This window comes from Staurois parvus, unplaced genomic scaffold (genome assembly GCF_062004578.1).
Source record: "Staurois parvus isolate SC_StPar_1 unplaced genomic scaffold, SC_StPar_1.0 ptg000662l, whole genome shotgun sequence".
Lineage (NCBI taxonomy): Eukaryota > Metazoa > Chordata > Amphibia > Anura > Ranidae > Staurois > Staurois parvus.
Window position 1 is genome coordinate 1,649,585 of NW_028318458.1, and position 20,972 is coordinate 1,670,556.

General features: G+C 47.5%; 1 non-coding gene across 1 annotated transcript; it reads left to right on the forward strand.

Moving 5' to 3' along the window:
* The first annotated feature begins 2,226 nt into the window (after positions 1–2,226).
* Positions 2,227–2,299, forward strand: TRNAV-AAC (transfer RNA valine (anticodon AAC)). Its single transcript has one exon. It is a non-coding gene; the product is annotated as a tRNA-Val (tRNA).
* Positions 2,300–20,972: the final 18,673 nt, after the last annotated feature.

The following is a 20,972-nucleotide window of genomic DNA, read 5'->3' on the forward strand; positions in this document are numbered from 1 at the left end:
GGATCAAGCCAGGGTCAACACGGAGCATCAGGTAGGAGCAAGGTCAGGATCAAGCCGGGGTCATACACAGAGCAGCAGACAGGAGCAAGGTCAGGATTAAGCCCAGGGTCTTACACAGAGCAGCAGACAGGAGCAAGGTCAGGATCAAGCCCAGGGTCTTACACAGAGCAGCAGACAGGAGCAAGGTCAGGATCAAGCCAGGGTGGAGAGCCAGGAAGAGAACCAAAGCAGATCGGGGTCAAACTGGGTCGGTAACGGATAATCGGCAGTAGAGTAACACACAGGAACATGGGAACGGGCTGATGATAATTCAGCAATTATTGTGAGGCGCTGCAGTCCTTATAAAGGCCATTGAGTGTCAGCAATTATCACGCCCTGCATGTGCCGGTGCGCTTTTGTGCGCATTTGCCCCGGCTTCCTAATCTTTTTACCTGACAAGGAGGCTGCAGGTGATCGGCAGCAACAAGGTTTAACAAAGGAATGGAAAAATGTGAAGACAAGCATTGTATTTAAATATAGGCAGTTGTTTATGATAATAATGATAAAAGAAAGCGGGCGCACTGTCCTTGTGCATTAGCAAAAACCCCATTTATTTAAGGATTAAATGTAGGTCATCTACTCTCAAACACATGTTAAAGACAGGCATGTAATGGGTTACAGACGAGACTGCCTCTAGTCAGTGGTATGGCTTTGGCTCTAAAGAAGAGGGTCCATCCCTCGAAATGCATAAGCCTCAAGATGCTGCGCTGACTTCACATACCACTGATTTGGTACCGTGGACCCTAGAGGCAGTCTCGTATGTATCCCATGGCATACCTGTCTTTAACATGTGTTTTTGGTAATGCACTAGGTCGGTGCGCCCTCTGTCTTTTATCATTATTTTCAGTTAAGCAAGGACACCCACATTCCTGAGAGGGCGGCAAGACCTTCAGCTGCATACCTACAGGCCAGACAGGTGGACTACACCCTTAAACACCACACCTAAGAGCAGGAAGTCATATTATTGTTTATGATACACAGAGCTTTAACCAACTAAATGTCACTCAGTGTTTTCAAAGCCTATGTACATCGACTACACCATGATGCTTGTGCTCATGAAAGAAAAAAAAAATTCCTTCCCGGCTATTTACATACAATTCAGTAAGTGTCATTTCAGTGTCGTACTTGGTGCCTAGAGTTGATCCAACGCATGGATATGGCTATGGTATGACTTTATATTTCTATTTGTTAAATATATGTTGTGGATTGAAAAATTTGGAGACCCCTTATGTATTCTTAACTCAAAAAAGTCCCTTCTATTGCTCTCAGCCTCCTCTAAATCTCCAGATCCCTTCTTTTTTCTTGCTGCTGTGATCTGACTTCATGTTAGAGGGTGGCTACGTTCTCTGACATGGATTATGAACTATGGGGTTTGTAGTGTGTAACGGAACCGGACCCCGACTGCACTAGGGTATTTCCGTTAGACTCCCGCTTCCCTGTCCGAACACCAACCACGGACACCACTCTTGAAGGAAAACCAGGAAATAGACTACTTTTATTTTAACACAGATACAAGATATATACACAGGGCGGGGCCATCCACACCCAGTAACAAGAGACACATCAGCAGACAGTCCCATCAGGGGGGAGGGTTGCTGGAAACACCCCCCACCAAGCCAATACACACAAACACATATATCCCATAATAGTTTGTTCCCAAGGAAGACACACAATAGAACAATGGGATGCAACCACATGGCATTAACAATCAACAACCCCCCACCTCACTGATCTCCTAGACATGTCTACACAAAATCAGGACACCCTGCACCCCTAACAGGCACAGGGTGACTTACACATGAGGGATATGGGGAGCTGAGACAGGGTTCTCCCCACCTCTCTAAAGTGAGCTGGGTTTCATGGGCCCCCCCCACCCAAAGTGACTTCCATCACATAGTGGGCATACAGCAGTGCACATGACCACAACTAACGTGCACTGCCCATTCCAAACAAACGGAAGTGAGGGGGGGAAGGAGAGGTTCCGGTGCTCAGAGAGGAAGTTACAAGAAAGCAGAAAAACACAGTAAGGAACAATTTAATGAAAAATAGATTACAGGGCCTATAAATAGTAGATGTATATGTATTATTTTAGGAGAATAATGATATTATTTAGTGTCATTTTAATGTATTGAGCTTTACTATAGAGTTAAAAATACCTTTATTTTCCCCTAAAGACCCTAACCAGAAGTTTCCGTAGTGTAGTGGTTATCACGTTCGCCTAACACGCGAAAGGTCCCCGGTTCGAAACCGGGCGGAAACACTTTTTTTTTTTTCATTCTCATAGTATTGGGATCCAAGGCAATGCTGCACCTGCTACCATCAACTAACAGCCAAAAAGGATTAGGATCAAGTGACACCCAAGACGACAGCTGCAATTCTCAATTTTCACACACGATAAGTCAGAAAGGACCATGACATGTTCTCATTTAGAATGTCTATGAGCTTTAAATTACTTTTTTTGATTTATCTAAAATAAATGTACAATTGTAAGGGGATGTCCTACCTAGTGCATATTATTTTCACCTTCCTCCTTCATGGGAAGTCCCAGACAGGATGAAAGTTTAGGCATTATTTTCACTGGCTGTCCTATCAACAGAAGGTGCAAGACATTGAGGCCCCGTTAACATCCAATGATTTGGGATCATGGGTGGTATTGCCGCAATTCTTGCCCGCAATTCCAAATCGCACTGCAATGCTGGCAAAATGCACCATGCATGCTTGTGTAAAATGCACCATGCATGCTTGTGTAAAATGCACCATGCATGTCTGTGTAAAATGCACCAAGCATGCTTGTGTGCCATTCATTTTTCATGGCACCTAAAAAGCAGTTGGGGTTTGCCATGATTTATTTACAACCATGGCAAAACCGCACCGCATTTTTGGTGCAATGAAAATGAATGGCACACAAACACGCATAGTGCAGTTGTCTAGCTTTGCAGTGCGATTTGGAATCATGGACAGAATTGTGGCAATCACATGTCACTAGATGTGAACAGAGACTGAGATATCTCAAAATGTATTTCACAATTTGAAGTCTCCATGGACGTTTGGCCATCTTTCCTACAACATCTTTCCTCCTGGCAGCAGCGTTTTGGCAGAAAAAACACTTGACACTTGGAAATGCGTTTAGATTTTAGGTTTTGTAATGTGTTTAGGTGTATCAAGCGATGGGGCGTGATTTATTTAAATGAAATGATAATAAAAATAATTTATTCTGGCCATTGAAATTAATGAAAACTCAAGTGTTTAATGCACCTAGCGTTGACGCACGCTTAAACTTGTTTACATGTGTTTTTTTCTGCCAAAACACAGCTACTCCAGGACACAATGGCAGTGGTTTTTGTTCTGCCTCTAAATGCCTGTAGGTGGGGCCAGAAGGTTGGTACCTGGAGTGGCGCAAATACACGGAGACTTATGAATGCAGCAAAGTGTATGCACATGGTCACATGTTCCAACAATGTGGTACCAGGATCTGTGTAACCAGGGGTGGACTGGCAACTCTTGGGGCCCCCGGGCAATAGGGGATCATGGGGCCCCTGTGTCCTTGCCCAAACTCAAAAAAGCCTATGAAAAAAGTTTCCAGGGGCATCTCATAGGGCCCCCTACTGACCCCGGGCCCTCGGGCAGTGCCCAAATTTCCAAATGGTCAGTCCGCCCCTGTGTGTAACACAGCAGCACTTTACAGAAGATCTCAGTATTACAGAGGACAATCTTATTGGCTTATGATGCCCAGCAACATCTGATGAAGGAGGCAACTGCAAGGCAGTCTACAGGCAACAAGGCACCTGAAGATGGGGAGAGCTCCTGCTGGAAACACAGTCATGCAGTCCCTATTCTGTCCCTCCTCCAGTGGAACCTTTCCCTATGCTAGACATCCTGTCCCTAACCAGCAGGTTCCTATCCATATCCTAGCCACTTCACAAATGCTCACCAATTGCTGTGGGACAGTGCTATTTATTACTGCCCACACTAATGATGGCCACCATGATCATCCAGGACAGCAGCTGCCAATCAGGCAGCTTCTCTCCTGACAGCACCTATGGAGGCTTCAGAGGAACAAGACTTCCTCCTGTCCTCTGCCTTCTCTGCATGGCGGCGGCTGTCACAGTGCAGGGAGGCCATACTACACCCTCCTACATGCCCTTGCCTGCAGACATTGACACAAAGGCTAACATGCAGGGGCATTTAGAGGCAGAAAGGAAAAAGCCAGGCATCCCTAACAGCAGTGTTAAAAACATCCAGTGTGCATGAGGCCTGAAGGACAATTCCATCTACCTGAGCATGTTTCATATTACACCCATATTGAGGATGTGACCAGGGGTGGACTGACAACTCATGGGGCCCCTGGGCAATAGGGGATCATGGGGCCCCTGTGTCCTTAGCCAAACTCAAAAAAGCCTATGAAAAAGGTACCAGGGGCATCTCATGGGGCCCCCTACTGACCCTGGGGTAGTGCCCGAGTTTCCAAATGGTCAGTCCACCCCTGGATGTGACATGAAGTATAGTCAGAATCTGCATCCTCCACCATCAAAGGGCCACGCTCTCCTACAGAAGTCTGGGGTGCTGCTCCTCACTTGCTAATGTCAAGTTTACAATCAATGTGGACCATACAGCCACATCATTCCTTCATAGGAATCTGTGAATAAAGAGACTAGGAGTTCCGTCTTTCACTGCAGCAGATTGACTCGGAATTCTCCAAGGAGCACAATGCGGAGACTTCACTGCACTTGCAGCCCAATGACACTTCTTCTAGCTCCATAACTGAAGATCCGTACCTTGGTAAGAACCAGTGTCTGCAGAGTCTGCAGGAGCCAGAACATTGTACCCGTCATCCACTGATCGCAGTTGCAATGCCTGCCAGGCTCCTATGCAAAAAAATGAAATGCCCATACTGGCGCATTTATTATTTTCTTGCAAAAGGCAGACTTGTGGTGAATCTTGTTGACTGATTAAAGTTTTGTCTGTGATAGATATCATTGGACTGCAGCTTTTTTTTGGATGATACTGAGCCATGTGTGAAGGAATTAAGGGTCTCAAGCCAGCGCCTGACTCCAACATAGGAGGAAAGCACTTGGAGGGTTAGAGCTGTGAACCTTTCCACTTTTTCCTTGACTCTGAAAACAATATAACCTGCATTACTATTATGTTTAGTTAACCCTTTCCTGGCGAGGGGTCATTAACCACTTGCCTACCAGGCACTTATACCCCCTTCCTTACCAGGCCAATTTTCAGCTTTCAGCGCTGCCGCACTTTGATTGACAATTGCGCGGTCATGCAACATTGTACCCATATGAAATTTTGATCATTTTTTTCTCACAAATAGAGCTTTCTTTTGGTGGTATTTAATCGCCACTGGGCACTTTACTTTTTGCGCTATAAATTAAAAAAAGTGCAAAAAATTTGAAAAAAAAAAAAAAGTTTATTTGTTTCTTTTATAAAATTTTTCAAACAGGTATTTTTTCTCCTTCACTGATTTGCGTTGATGAGGCGGCACTGATGGGCACTGATAGGCGGCACTGATGGGCACTGATAGGCAGCACTAAAGGGCACTGATAGGCAGTACTAATGAGGTGGCACGGATAGGCGGCACTGATAGACAGCACTAATTAGGGGTCACGGATAGGCGGCACTGATATGCAGCACTGATAGGCGGCACTGATAGGTGACACTGATGATGGGTACTGATAGACGGCACTGACTGACATCACTTCTGGGCACTGACTGGCGGCACTGACTGGCACAACCCCTGGGCACTGACTGGTGGCACTGACTGGCAGCACTGGTGGGTGGCACTGGTGGGTGGCACTGGTGGACAGCACTGGTGGGTGGGCACAGGTGGGCGGCACTGGTGGGCACAGGTGGGTGGCGCTGGTGGGCACAGGTGGGTGGGCACAGGTGGGTGGCACTGCTGGGCACATGTAGGTGGCACTGCAGAGTGGCACAGGTGGGGGCACTGCTGGGCACAGGTGGGGGCACTGCTGGGCACAGGTGGGGGCACTGCTGGGAATGGGTGGGCGGGGCTAGTGGGCGCACAGCTGATCGGAACTTGCGGGGGTCACTGCTGGGCACCGATCATCAGGGCACTGATCATCAGTGCCCTGATGATCGGTGCCGATCCCCGCTCTGACAACTGCCGGTTCTCGGCAGTACTTTCCTCACGATCTGACAGCGTGAGGAAAGTGCAGCCAAGAACCGGCACTTGCATTTTCCTGTGATCAGCGTGTCATTGGACACCGCTGATCACGTGGTAAAAGGCCGGTGGGATCGGCCTTTCACCACATCTCGTGATCAGCTGTGTCCGTAGGACACAGCGATCACGGAGATCGCCGGGTGCGCGCCCCCTGGGGCGCGCAGGAGAGCGCGTTCTGGGAGGACGTCATATGACGTCCACTCAGAACTGGCCGGCCGCGGTGAAGCCGTCATTCGGCTATGCGCGGTCGGCAAGTGGTTAAAGCATAGATGCCCAGGTTAGCGAGACAATGACTGTATGACTAATCTGTCTACCTAAATAATTTTTACTTTTTTAGGGACATTTTAATTGGAACCCTATATGAATAAATATTAGTAGCAGAGCTTTTTTTCTCAGAGAAAAGGTGCAGGAAATCACCCCCCACCCCTAGGTCACGCCTATTTCCTCCTCCTACCGACCCCTAGAACCGCCCCCTGGGACTGCCCCTTGTCTCCACCGCTACACACCTTCTAGCACCACCCCCTTTATAAAACCGAGAACCAAGTGTAATTTACGGGGCTATACAAGTAATTTGTAATAAATTTGTTAATAAAAAACAATATAGTAAAATGTACAAAAAATTTGAAATATTCAGCACTTAACAAAGTAAGCTCAGAGGCACTTTCAGCCCATCTCCAGCAAAGAGACAGTCCCCAATATCCAGCAAGAGACAGTCCCATATCCAGCAAGGAACATCCCCAATATCCAGCAAGAGACATCCCTAATATCCAGTAAAGAGACATCCCCATATCCAGCAAATAGACAGGCTCATATCCAGCAAGAGACAGCCCCATATCTAGCAAGAGAAATCCCCAATATCCAGAGAGAGACATCCACAATATCCAGCAAGAGACAGTCCCCATATTCAGCAAGAGACATTCCCAATATCCAGCAAGAAACAGTCTCATATCCAGTAAGAGACAGCCCCATATCTAGCAAGAGACATCTCCCATATCCAGAGAGAGACATCCACAATATCCAGCAAGAGACATTCCCAATATCCAGCAAGAAACAGTCTCATATCCAGTAAGAGACAGCCCCATATCTAGCAAGAGACATCTCCCATATCCAGCAAAGATATCCAGCAAGAGACATCCGCAATATCCAGCAAGAGACAGAAATGGCTCAGAATTTTTTTTTTTTTTATTTTTAATAGCATAATGAAGAATTTAAACAACTATCAGGATCCTCAATTTTTGTGGGACCAATTCCCATTGGATGTTTACCAAATTGGATGTTAATCACAATCACAAAATCACTTGTTTTATTAACTAGATCACCATTAATCCCACTCTCACGCTCAGCCAAAAAAGCTTTGAACCAGTTAAGCAGCCTCCATTATATGATGGTCTTTGCAGCCATTCCTTGAATTGCCAAAACAAGAACTGTAGACAATCTAAACCAGGGGTCCCAACCCCCGAGCCGCAGATGTCAGGAATGGACTGGCCAGCAATAGTGGGACTCACCTGCCTTGTGAGCTGCAGTACCAGGGCTGGCCAGCGGGTGCTCCCAGCAATCAGAGACTCAACCTTGCAGCCAGTCAAACACCTGGAACTAATTATACTGGTGTATTTAAGGGACATTCAGACCTGCAGACTCTGCCTTGGTGTTGTGTTTTTCCTGGGCCCTGCATCCTGCATCCTGCATCCTGCTCCTGCTCCTGTCTTGTTGCTGACCCGGCTTGATTCTGACCTCTGCTGACTTCTCCTGTTCTGATCCCTGGCTTGTGACCCCGACCATTCTCTGCCTGACCCCCTGTACCTACCTGCCTGTTAGTTGCTGTACCCTGCTCGTGACCTGACTATTCTCCGCTTGCTCCCCCTGTACCTACCTGCCCGATTGATATTGACCCGACCTGCCTGACGCTTGCACTGTATGTACTGTTATCTGTGGGTGGTTTGGTTTGGTTCGTTTGCACTGTGTTATGTTTTAGTATTGCACTGCGTTTATGTTTGTATTGTTAGTGTTAATAAATTGTTTATAACTTATCTGAAGTCTGCGTTTCCCTGCGTCAGTCACACACCTCTGGTCATACCCGGGAGCCCTGACATTACACCAAGGCCAATCCTGACCAGAAGTGGCTGCACAGGGAAGCCATCTTGGTTTGTTGATGGGAAGGATGGATCTGGATGAGGTTGCGTATTTATATCTGCTAGTGTTTGATGACAGGGAGTATGCTTATCAAACTCTGAGGGAGTATCCCCGGGATGAACTGCTAGAATGTATACGGCTCGCTCATGTTCTAGTAGATCAGGGCACAGAGTTCTCTGAGGTGCAGCCATTGATTGAGGTTTGTGCTGAGTTGGTTTCATCTGGTACCCCCGAATGCAGGGATGAATTTTTGCCACCATTTAGTGCAGACCAGGTAGAGTCCCTGGTATGATTATTAGAGGATGATGTGGGTTACTTTCTGGAGCGTTATTCCACATGTTCACCACAGACACTAAGAGATTGTATAAACGCAGTGCAGTCTTTGGTCAGACAGGCTTTGTGTAAGCTCAGCTTTGTTCAACCCATACTGCAGACATGGACAGATTTGTTGCACCCAGCCTCAGTCAGCTTACAAAAACCCAGTCCTGCTTCTAATCTATTTCCTCAAAGCTCTACTCCTGTATTCCCAACAGCTCCTCCTGCCCTGCTATCTACCGCATGTCAGTACCCTGTTCCCACTCGCTACACCTATCCTGCCTTTAACCCTGTAAAGAAGCCCTCTGTAGCGACTGTTCCTTCCCCTGTTCCATCCTCCAGCTCTTCTCTGTCTCCAGCTGCTCCATTCATTTGCAGACCTGCGTTTACTTGCAGTGCTCCAGTAGTTAAAACCAGAAAAAAGCGAAAATTCTTTCCAACCAGTACCATCCTGCCAGTATCCAAACCGGAGAGCCTACCGTCTGAGAACCTGCCTTCCGTGGTTCAGCCTGATGCCTCTCTTCAGCCTGATGCCTCTACTCAGCCTGATGCCTGTACTCAGCCTGAAGCCTCTACTCAGCCTGAAGCCTCTACTCAGCCTGAAGCCTCTACTCAGCCTGATGCCTCTCTTCAGCCTGAAGCCTCTACTCAGCCGGATGCCTCTACTCAGCCGGATGCTTCTACCCAGCATAATGAACTGATCCAGCATGATGATCCTATTAGGCCAGTTGACTCGATGCCCGCTGTTGATCCAGATAATCCGGTACCTGATCCGGTGCCCGCTGTCGTGCCAATTGACTCAGAGCCCGCTGTCGTACCTGGTGACTCGGTGCCCACTGCCTTGCCAGATGACGCGGTGCCCGCTGGCGAGCCAAATGACCTGATGCCTGGTGACCCAGTGCCCGCTGTCATACCTGGTGACCCGATGCCCGCTGTCGAGCCAGACGATCCAATGCCAGACGACTCGGTGCCCGCAGTCTTGCCAGACGACTCGGTGCCCGCAGTCTTGCCAGACGACTCGGTGCCCGCAGTCTTGCCAGACGACTCGGTGCCCGCTGTTCCGCCAGTTGACTCGGTGCCCGCAGTCTTGCCAGACGACTCGGTGCCCGCAGTCTTGCCAGATGACTCGGTGCCCGCAGTCTTGCCAGACGACTCGGTGCCCGCAGTCTTGCCAGACGACTCGGTGCCCGCAGTTCCGCCAGTTGACTCGGTGCCCGCAGTCTTGCCAGACGACTCGGTGCCCGCAGTCTTGCCAGACGACTCTGTGCCCGCAGTCTTGCCAGACGACTCGGTGCCCGCAGTCTTGCCAGACGACTCGGTGCCCGCAGTTCCGCCAGTGGACTCGATGCCCGCAGTCTTGCCAGACGACTCGGTGCCCGCAGTCTTGCCAGACGACTCGGTGCCCGCAGTCTTGCCAGACGACTCGGTGCCCGCAGTCTTGCCAGACGACTCGGTGCCCGCAGTTCCGCCAGTTGACTCGATGCCCGCAGTCTTGCCAGACGACTCGGTGCCCGCAGTCTTGCCAGACGACTCGGTGCCCGCAGTCTTGCCAGACGACTCGGTGCCCGCAGTCTTGCCAGACGACTCGGTGCCCGCAGTCTTGCCAGACGACTCGGTGCCCGCAGTTCCGCCAGTTGACTCGGTGCCCGCAGTCTTGCCAGACGACTCGGTGCCCGCAGTCTTGCCAGACGACTCGGTGCCCGCTGTTCCGCCAGTTGACTCGGTGCCCGCAGTCTTGCCAGACGACTCGGTGCCCGCAGTCTTGCCAGACGACTCGGTGCCCGCAGTCTTCCCAGACGACTCGGTGCCCGCTGTTCCGCCAGACGACTCGGTGCCCGCAGTCTTGCCAGACGACTCGGTGCCTGCAGTCTTGCCAGACGACTCGGTGCCCGCAGTCTTGCCAGACGACTCGGTGCCCGCCGCTCCGCCTGGGGGCCCGAGACCTGTCGCTCCGCCTGGGGGCCCGAGACCTGTTGCTCCGCCTGGGGGTCCGGTGCCCGCCGCTCCGCCTGGGGGTCCGGTGCCCGCCGCTCCGCCTGGGGGCCCGATGCCCGTCGCCCCTCCTGGGGGCCCGATGCCCGTCGCCCCTCCTGGGGGCCCGATGCCCGTCGCCCCTCCTGGGTGCCCGGCGCCCGCCGCTCCGCTTGGGGGCCCGATGCCTGTCGCCCCGCCTGGGGGCCCGATGCCTGTCGCCCCGCCTGGGGGCCCGATGCCTGTCGCCTCGCCTGGGGGCCCGATGCCTGTCGCCCCTCCGCTTGGGGGCCCGATGCCTGTCGCCCCGCCTGGGGGCCCGGTGCCTGTCGCCCCGCCTGGGGGCCCGGTGCCTGTTGCCCCGCCTGGGGGCCCGGTGCCTGTCACCCCGCCTGGGGGCCCGGTGCCTGCTGCTTCACCTGGTAATCCGATGTGCCTCTGCCCGGAGTCCAGCCCGATGGGCCTCTGCCCGGAGTCCAGCCCGATGGGCCTCTGCCCGGAGTCCAGCCCGATGGGCCTCTGCCCGGAGTCCAGCCCGATGTGCCTCTGCCCGGTGTGCCGCTGCCCGGAGTGCCAGTCTTTGATATCCCGCCAGTTACCAGACCCGGGCGGTGGAACATTTTGCCCAGTTAGGACTGTTTGGAGCGTCCTGAGGCCGCTCCTTGAGGGGGGGGTACTGTCAGGAATGGACTGGCCAGCAATAGTGGGACTCACCTGCCTTGTGAGCTGCAGTACCAGGGCTGGCCAGCGGGTGCTCCCAGCAATCAGAGACTCAACCTTGCAGCCAGTCAAACACCTGGAACTAATTATACTGGTGTATTTAAGGGACATTCAGACCTGCAGACTCTGCCTTGGTGTTGTGTTTTTCCTGGGCCCTGTATCTTGTTCCTGCATCCTGCATCCTGCTCCTGCTCCTGCTCCTGTTCCTGTCTTGTTGCTGACCCGGCTTGATTCTGACCTCTGCTGATTTCTCCTGTTCTGATCCCTGGCTTGTGCCCCCGACCATTCTCTGCCTGACCCCCTGTACCTACCTGCTTGTTAGTTGCTGTACCATTCTCGTGACCTGACTATTCTCCGCTTGCTCCCCCTGTACCTACCTGCCCGATTGATATTGACCCGACCTGCCTGACGCTTGCACTGTATGTACTGTTATCTGTGGTTGGTTTGGTTTGGTTCGTTTGCACTGTGTTATGTTTTAGTATTGCACTGCGTTTATGTTTGTATTGTTAGTGTTAATAAATTGTTTATAACTTATCTGAAGTCTGCGTTTCCCTGCGTCAGTCACACACCTCTGGTCATACCCGGGAGCCCTGACAGCAGACCAGTACCGATATGTGTCCTGTTAATGACCAGGCCCCACAGCGGGAGGTAACCAGCGAACACAGTCGCCGGTCAACTGCCACTATATGACCATGACTGTCTCCGCTGCCGATGAGTGGGAGTCTTTTGATATTAACAAGCTGGTAGTCACCTGCTTGTTAATATGATAAGTTGGGCAGCTCTCACTATCCGTCCAGATTTTCAGCTCCTCCCACCCCCTGCGCTGCTGAGGGAGACCCTGGAGAAGACACACAGGCTGAATCCTACCTCTTAAATAAAAGTGCAGCGCTGGTAAGTGAACAAAAACCAAACAACAAATATTTGAATATTACTCACTTTCATAAAGTCCAGTATTGCAGTGTCCAACAATACTTTGTGTATCAATAATGACTAGCAATACAAATTTCCAACATACTGTGTGAACCAATAGTGATCAATGATAAAAAGTAACTTCTGTGGCTTCTGTGACAATCCTCCTGCACTATGCACTCACCCGAAGCAAGAAGCAAAAAGGCCTTGTATGGAAATCGCTCCTCAGGATGTATCCATCCACTGAATGAGGAAAGAAAAAACAGAGGGCGCACAGATCTAGTGCATTACCATATAAAATGTTTAATAAAAAATAAAGTATGTGTTGTACTCACAAACGACAATATAGTCAAGGCACATCATAAAGAACAGCTGGGTCAACACCTCAGAGCTCTGAGGAAGAGGCAAGTCTTCGAAACGCGTCAGTCTTTTGGATGTCTATACTCCCTATTGCGGACTGTTAGCGCGGTGTTGACCCAGCTGTTCTTTATGATGTGCCTTGACTATATTGTCGTTTGTGAGTACAACACATACTTTATTTTTTATTAAACATTTTTTATGGTAATGCACTAGGCCTGTGCGCCCTCTGTTTTTTCTTTCCTCATTCAGTATATTTGGATTTCCCTGGTCCATTTGAGGGCAGCAAGGTGTGCATGTTCCAGGACATTCCTTATGTGGTTGTAGCCTGTATCGAGTCCATCCCCAAGCGCAGGAGCATTTGTGTTTGCTGGTTCTTTGTATCCATCCACTGCAGGAGAAAAAGGGAAATGACCTGACGACCTACACTGTATTATGGGGTCCTATGTGTGCATACTTGCAAACTAACCTCCCCTTCACCAGTCAGTGATCCATCCAGGGTGAGGTACCTCCTGGGGAAAGAGCTCACACACACAGCCCAGAGACAGTGAAATATAGAGTAGTATTTTATTTAAAAGTAATCAAAACCACTTGGAGCATAAAACAAAATTGCAGGCAACAAATCACTTACAAAGATGGCCGCCGGACCATCGTGTGGACTCGGTGGCATGACATCAGCACGTAGGCTCCTCCCTGACGCTTTTCGTGCACATGCACGTTCTCAAAGGGACCCGCCTCATACTGACGCCATCACAGTGCATGACTTAAATAGGCCTCAGGCGCGTGACCGAACGCGTGCTATTTTATAGAAGGCGTGCGGGCCTTGTAGACCAACCATCACAACCATATCCCCGGAACAGAAATGATTATTATAAATATGATCATCAAATAAACATTAATTAATTTAGATTCTCATAATTTAATTGAATAGCCCATAGCCAGAGCTTATTAACAATTGCTCAAACTTACTCGATATACGATATTAACCTGAATCTAAAGGACACTATAAATATCGATATAATAATTGGGATTCAACTAGCTAGACATTTACAGCTATAATCCGGTGAGATAGTGATGAGGTGTAGTTATTACATATAATGCAAACAAATCAATAAAAAATCTTAAACATAATAAATAAACTCACCTGAATGAACCAATAACATAAATAAATTACCTAAAAATCCTCAAAGGGTATATCTCATACAGAATGATAAAGATAGAAAACCCTACAAACATCCAAAAGGAATGCAATTGAAGAATAGTACAGTAATGAATACTTTTCAGACCGGATGAAAAGCATGTACGTCAACTATTATCAATAAAACAGTTGACATCTATATCGATGTTATGTCCCAAGGGGAGCAAAGTGCACATTTCATAAATCCATTTTGTCTCAAGCATGGATGCTGCCCTACGTTTATTATTTCCCCTCCAGTGGGGACGAATGAGATCTATCCCCATAGATTTCCAAATAGGAAGGATCTTTATGATGACGATCTCTATAATGTTTAGAAAGAGAATGCTCTTTAAAAGCCTTCCTGATATTATAAAGGTGTTCCCTTAAGCGATCTCTCAGCCTTCTAGTATTTCTACCTATATATTGCTTTTTACAAGAGCATTCTAAAAGATATACTAAATATCTCCTCTTGCATGTAATCAAGGAGTCAATCATGTACTCCTTACCTGTAGAGTGGGACAAAAAAGAATAAAATGTTTTTTTCCGAACATTATTACGTGTACAGATCATGAATTTATTACAAGGAAAAAAATCTTTTAATCCAGAAAAAAATGTAATCTCTTTAGGTGGATTCACTATATTAGGGGCTATCCTGTGTTTCAACGGGGGTGCTCATTGGAAGATGACTTTCGGGCTATCAGGTAGAAAACCTGCCAGCACTGGGTCCTCTTTGAAGATTCTCCAGTTTCTTTTAAAGATTCTCTCTATCTCTCTATGCTGAACCGAGAAACTAATGAAAAATGGGCAGATCTTTTTAGGCCTATTCTCACTTTTATCATTTAGCAAAGACCTATCCGTATGTTCTGTAATAAAATAAAAAGGTTTCTTTTCTTTAATTGGCTAAATATTTAATATGAATATTAAGCAGCTTTATTGTGGCTTACTGTAGCTAAGCAGTTTAGTAGTCAAAACAAGCAGGTGAGATCAGTTTACAAGGACTGTGATCTAGATTAGTTGGTTATTCACAGGATGCCAGCAAGCATGCAGGTATTGCTGAACGTCTTATTAGAGTGTCACAGAGGCAGCCTATAAAAAGGAATTGTAACATAAAAAAAAAATATGTGAAATAAAACTTCTCAAAATCATAATTTCCTTCTATGCAGCATGCTTTCCATTTAAAGTGGTATTAACCCAAAACCAAAAATGTAATATGATATATTGCAGCTAACCAATCATTAGATGTGGTGGCAACATTAGTTAAATTTTTTTTTAGTCTTTTTTTTCTCTCTGTTTTCACCTAGTGATCTGGCCAGTAACACATCCTGTATTAGAGTGCCTCTGGTGAATGAGCACAGGGGCCACCTTTGGACAATAGCATTGTCAGTCTAGGAGGAGCAGAGTGTTAGATGTACTAGCAGATTTAGATACACTAATTTGAAGCCAAACTCCAGTTCACACTTTATAAGCAGTTACAGCAACATTGTTTTTCCCTTTTGGGATAATTGTTTTACATAAACAAATAAAAGCTGATCATTGTAAGAACCCCTGTCAGTAGTAGTCAGCTACATCTGAAGGAAAGCTTGTTCTTTTGAAAAACATCAGACTTACTGGCCAGATCAGCAGGCAAAAATTATGTAAAGCCTAAGAAAAATAAATAATGCAGCCATTACATCCAAGAAATGGTAAGCTGCAATATAATAAATGTTTGCTTTTAGGTTTAATACTGCTAGAAAGTAAATCTGTCACAAACCTAGGCAATTCAAACTGCCCATATGATGATGAATAAAAGAATGTGAACTGTCTAAACCAGGGGTCTCCAAACTATAGCCCCACAGCTGTTAAGGTACTACAAGTCCCATCATGTCCCTGTCTCTGGAAGTGTTGCATTCGGCTGTCAGAGTCTTGCAAAGCCTCATTTAGCCAGTGAGTGGATGTGGGGCCCAAAGGAGAGGTCAGAGTCTAGGATTACGCCTAGCACCCTGGCATGAGGGGAAGGACCGATGGTTGTGCTGTTGATCTTAATGGTAAAGTCATGAGTGGGGGATCGGGGAGGAGGAAATATTACAAGCTCGGTTTTTGAAAGGTTGAGTTTAAGGTAGTGATGTGACATCCATGCTGATATGTCGCTTAGTAGATTTGTCATACGTGAGGAAACTGAGGGGGTGAGCTGGGGAGTGGAGAGATAGATCTGGGTTTTGTCAGCATAGAGGTGGTATTGGAAGCCATGGGAGGTTATCAGTTGGCCCAGGGAGGAGGTATAGAGAGAGAAAGGAGGGGCCCAAAGACAGCACCTTGGGGTACCCCAACAGAAAGAGGAAGAGGAGCGGAGGAGGAGGAATTGTATGTGACACCTGAAAGTGCGCTGAGAAAGGTAAGAAGAGAACCAGGAGAGAGCAAAGTCACGGAGGACGATGGAGTGGAGTTTACTGAGGAGGAGTGGGTGGTTGACTGTGTCAAAGGCAGCGGAAAGGTCAAGGAGTATGAGTATGGAGTAATGGCTGTTGGTTTTAGCAGTTTGTAGGTCATTAGTGAGTTTCAGTAGGGCAGTTTCTGTGGAATGTTGTGGGCGGAAGCCAGACTGTAGGGGATCAAGAAGGTTGTTGTTGGTGAGGTAGCAGTTCATACAGTTGTGAACATTAGAAGCTTGGAGGCAAACGGGAGCAGGGAGATGGGTCTTAAGTATTCAAACAGGTGGGGTCCAGCGAGGGTTTTTTGAGAATGATGGTAACCAGTGCATGTTTGAGTGGGGAGGGAAAGGTGCCCATGGAGAGTGAGAGGTTGAAGCTGTGGGTTAGAGAGTTTAGAACAGATCAGAAAGGAGGCTGCAACAGTCCTGAGGGGACAGGATCCAGGAGACAGGTGGTGAAGTGGGCCTTGGAAAGGAGTTCTGTAACTTCCTTGGTGGTAACAGGGTCGAAGGAGGAGAGTGTTGAGTTTGGTGTTGGGCCTGGTATGTTGGTTAGAGGAGGAAGCTTGATACTGGAGATCTCATCACGAATTGTGTCGATCTTCTTGAAATGACTGGCAATCTCCTGTGCAGTAAGTAAGTTGGTGGGTGGAGGCAGTGGGGTGTGGAGTAAGGAACTAAGGGTAGAGAAGAGTTGACGAGGATTGGATGAGAGGGTCTTGATGAGAGTGTTGTAGTAGGTTTGCTTAGCAGTGTGGAGGCTGGAGTTGTATTTGAGAAGAGCGGATTTGTAGAGGGTAAAGTCTTTCTGGGATTTAGTTTTACGCCATGCTCGCTCAAGAGTGCGGCTGCGTCTCTTGAGACTTCTGGTGTCATCTGTTTGCCAGGGTTGTGACAGGCGAGGCCTGGTTCTGCGTGTAGAAAGAGGAGCAAGAGCGTCCAGGGAGGATGATAGATAGTTGTTGTAGGCAGATGTGGCCAGGTCTGGGCAGGACAGGGGTGCAATTTCATCATAGAGGCGCTCAGAAGCAGAGTGAAGAAGGTCAGGGCTGAGGTGATGGAGGTTTCTACAGGTAATGGTTTGCTGGTTGGAGGCATGGGAGGTAGGAGGCAGGGAGGGAGTGAAGCATGTAAATGAATTGGTTTCAACGAAAGTTGTAGCGTCTACAAATGGCGGTATATATACTGGAATTTTTTAAAAAATTTTATACTAGTAATGGCAGCTTATAACAGGACTGAGGGACTGCGACAGGTATTCTGACACTGGGGGGGAAACTGACTAACTGCCACCGACATCCCAATGACACTAATACAGTGATCAGTGCTAATAAAAAGCACTGACACTATACTAATGACACTGGGAAATCTGGGGCGATCAAAGGGTTAACTGTGTGCTGTTTAACATAATGTGCTGTATGGCTGGGAATCTCTGGCCAGGACCCGGTGATCGACATCTGTAGCTGCCAATGGCGGCGTGGGTAGAGCGGCACACGTGCATCTCCCCTACCTGGAAATGCAAATCGCATATATATATATATATATATATATATATATATATATACACACGTGATTTTGCGCAGTCCTGCTGCCCTATAGCAGTATTCCTGTTATAGAGTAGCGGGGAAGCAGTTAATTTGGACTTAATTTTTTTCACTGTAGTTATATAGATGTACATTATTAATATTTGTGTACTATATATGTTAACTCAGTACAGATTGCTAGTAGCGCAACAGATGTTTATCTAATGTTGTCACAAGAACAAGAGGTGAAGAGGAAGTCTTGATATGGAGACAAATGCTCTAGTGACACCTATGTAAAAGGAGAATTCCCCTCACTGTTGAAGATTTCCTCTTACTTCCTGTTGTATCTTTGGGACAGGAAGTGAAGGGAACTCTCCCTACACAGGACACAGACAGCAAAAAAAAAAAAAACCTGACAGGAGTTATGACCCTTCCCTACTCAATCCTAAATCAAAATATAAGGTTTGGTCTATAACAAACACTTTAAATATTAATACATGTTATTATTATTCTCTTTTTTATAATGAGCTTTTATTAGCAACAAATAAAGTACACAGGTACAGTACATGTAAGCAGGGGCATATTTACCACAAGGCAATCCCGGCATTTTTCAGGGGGGGGCAGCGCTGTCCCTTGGAAGAAAGGACAGATGAAGGGACACATATGGTATAGGGACCAGGTAGGATCCAAGAGAGGCTGTGGGCCGCTTAATGGTGTATGCAGAGCCCGACTCTCATTTCCAGGGATATCTGGAGTTGTGAAGGTGTGTGTCTTTCTCTCTCTCTCGTTGGGGGTGGGATGTGTGTTAGTGGAAGGCTCCCTCAGGTGGGGGGGCAGGGGTGCTGTTGGTCAATGTCCGGCTCTCTCTTCGGGGGGGGGGGGTTGGATTTTTGCATTGCCTAGGGCAGCACAAAACCTAAATACACCACTGCATGTAAGCAATAGAAAGGACATGCAGAATACGGATTATGTATACAAGAACGTGTCAGTGCTCCAACTGGGTACAAGATCCAAGAATTCGGTATTAAGTAAATAAACAAGTACATTGTACATAGTGACAAGCACAGCAAACAATAAAAGATAATTAAGTGCGGTTATGACGCTTCTGTTAAAAAGATAGCAAACTCAACTAATCCTTGTGGCTTTTTTTAATTTCATCCCTAATTAGCATGGATAGTGCAGATGCAAGTCTGAGTATTAAGGTCATTTGGTGTATTCTACTACATCAGATATGAAGCTGTTGCTCACAGGATTTTGGGTAGTTTTCTCATTCATCCCCAAATTTTGCCATATTTGCTAGGGCATTATCTAACCTTACTGCTCAGCCTATAAAGGGGTAAAATGTTAAACAGCAAACTTCCATGCATTATTTAAATATTTTTATATCCGTGGTGGTCCAATTCAACACTATAGTTTTCCTGGCATAGAAAAAAGTAGTTGTAGAAAGTTTTTTTTGGCATTGCCAAAGTCTACTTCTACTAATATTGTTATTCTTAATTGAACTGTGCCCCATGTTTAAAGTAATTGTAAATTTAAAAAATAACATACAGTACATAATGGAATTGCACAGAGCAGCCCCAACCCTCCTTTTCTTGGGTCCTCCGACAGTGCTCCTGGCTCCTCCCCTCTGCCAAGTGCCCCCATAGAAAGATGCTCTATAGACACAGACAGTGGGACCCAGCTCCCTGGTCACTGGATTTGATTGACAGCAGTGGGAGGCTCCCACTACCTCACCAAGGCCCAAGAGACCAGAAAGTGAGTGGAGAGAAGAGCTGTAGACAGGCACAGTGCTGGATCGAATGAGGGCTCGGGTAAGTGAAAGGGAGGGTAAGGGGGATACTCACAGCCAAAATACTGGTTCAGGTAGCAGGCAAGAACATGGTCCATAAAAAGTCCTAGGTCATTACAGGCAGCAGGCAGAGATATGGTCAGCACAGTATTTGGTTCAGGCAGCAGGAAGGAACATCAGGCTTAGGGCCTCAGTCAGGTTAGACCTGGCCACAGGGGTAGAGGCTTCGTCCCACCCAATCTCTTCAAAGCCTCCAGACTAACAGACCCTGATCCAGGAATTACAAAACCCGATGAAAACCAAAAACTGTTTTTCTCTACTCTGAAGCCCCTCACATATGTGAGACCCCTGTGTTATCTTGCATCCCACTACTACAGTAGCAGGGCAAAAGATCAGCTCAAGCGGCAGGCAAAAAACATGGCCGATTAACCGGCCGAGGTCAGTGCAGGTGGAAGGCAGAAACATGGTTTAGAAACAATCCAGACAGCAGGCAAAAGCATTGTCAGTAAACAGGCCAGGGTCAGTTCAGGTGGAAGGCAGAAAAGAGGTTTAGAAACAATCCAGACGGCAGGCAGAGACATCGTCAGTAAACAGGCCAGGGTCAGTTAACATGGAAGGCAGAGGCATGGTCAATCAAGACAGCAGGCTAATGATCAGCATGGATTTTAGAAACTGGGAAATAGCAAGCTGTGAAAAATAAGGGGATTAATTTTTTAGTGACGTGTGATAACGTCGAAAGCAGTCTCCGATGCATAGGCCTTGTTGGGAGGGACATTGTGGACAATGAACACTTGTGTCTTTCCTAACTCCTCCTCTGCTGCAGGGACTTTCTTGTTGACAAATAGGGCTGTAGCATCTGATCATTTAAATCCATCACCCCCCATGAACCAATTATAATCATGGATACATTCAGGTTTTTGGATGGGACCGCATCTTCAGTGAATTTCCACCGATGTGTCATTGTGGATAGTGGACAGGATGTAAACATCTCTCTTTTCCCTCCACTTCATGGCAAACACTTCCTCGTTTCTCAGACTTACAGATTCCCCCCTTTGTAGCCTTCTGGTTACTAAACTTTGTGGGAAGCCCTTTCTATTTTTTCAGGTGGTACCACAGGCTAAGGTTTTCTCATGGTACAGATGCCGAAAAAGGGGCAGACTAATATAATAGTTATCAAGGTAGGTATAACCTTTTTGGAACAGTGGGAATGCCAGGTCACAGACAATTTTGTCACTTGTGCCGATGTAGGTTTGGCACTCAGGGCGCTGGAACTGGGAGTCTTTGTACATGCGGAAAGCATGCACATATCCTGTAGCTCTTTTGCAGAGCTTGTTCAGCTTTAATCCATACCTGGCCCTTTTACTGGGAATGTATTGCTTGAATCCCAGCCAGCCAGTGAAGTGGACAAGGGATTCATCCACACAAACTTGTTGCAACTTGTTGCTCAG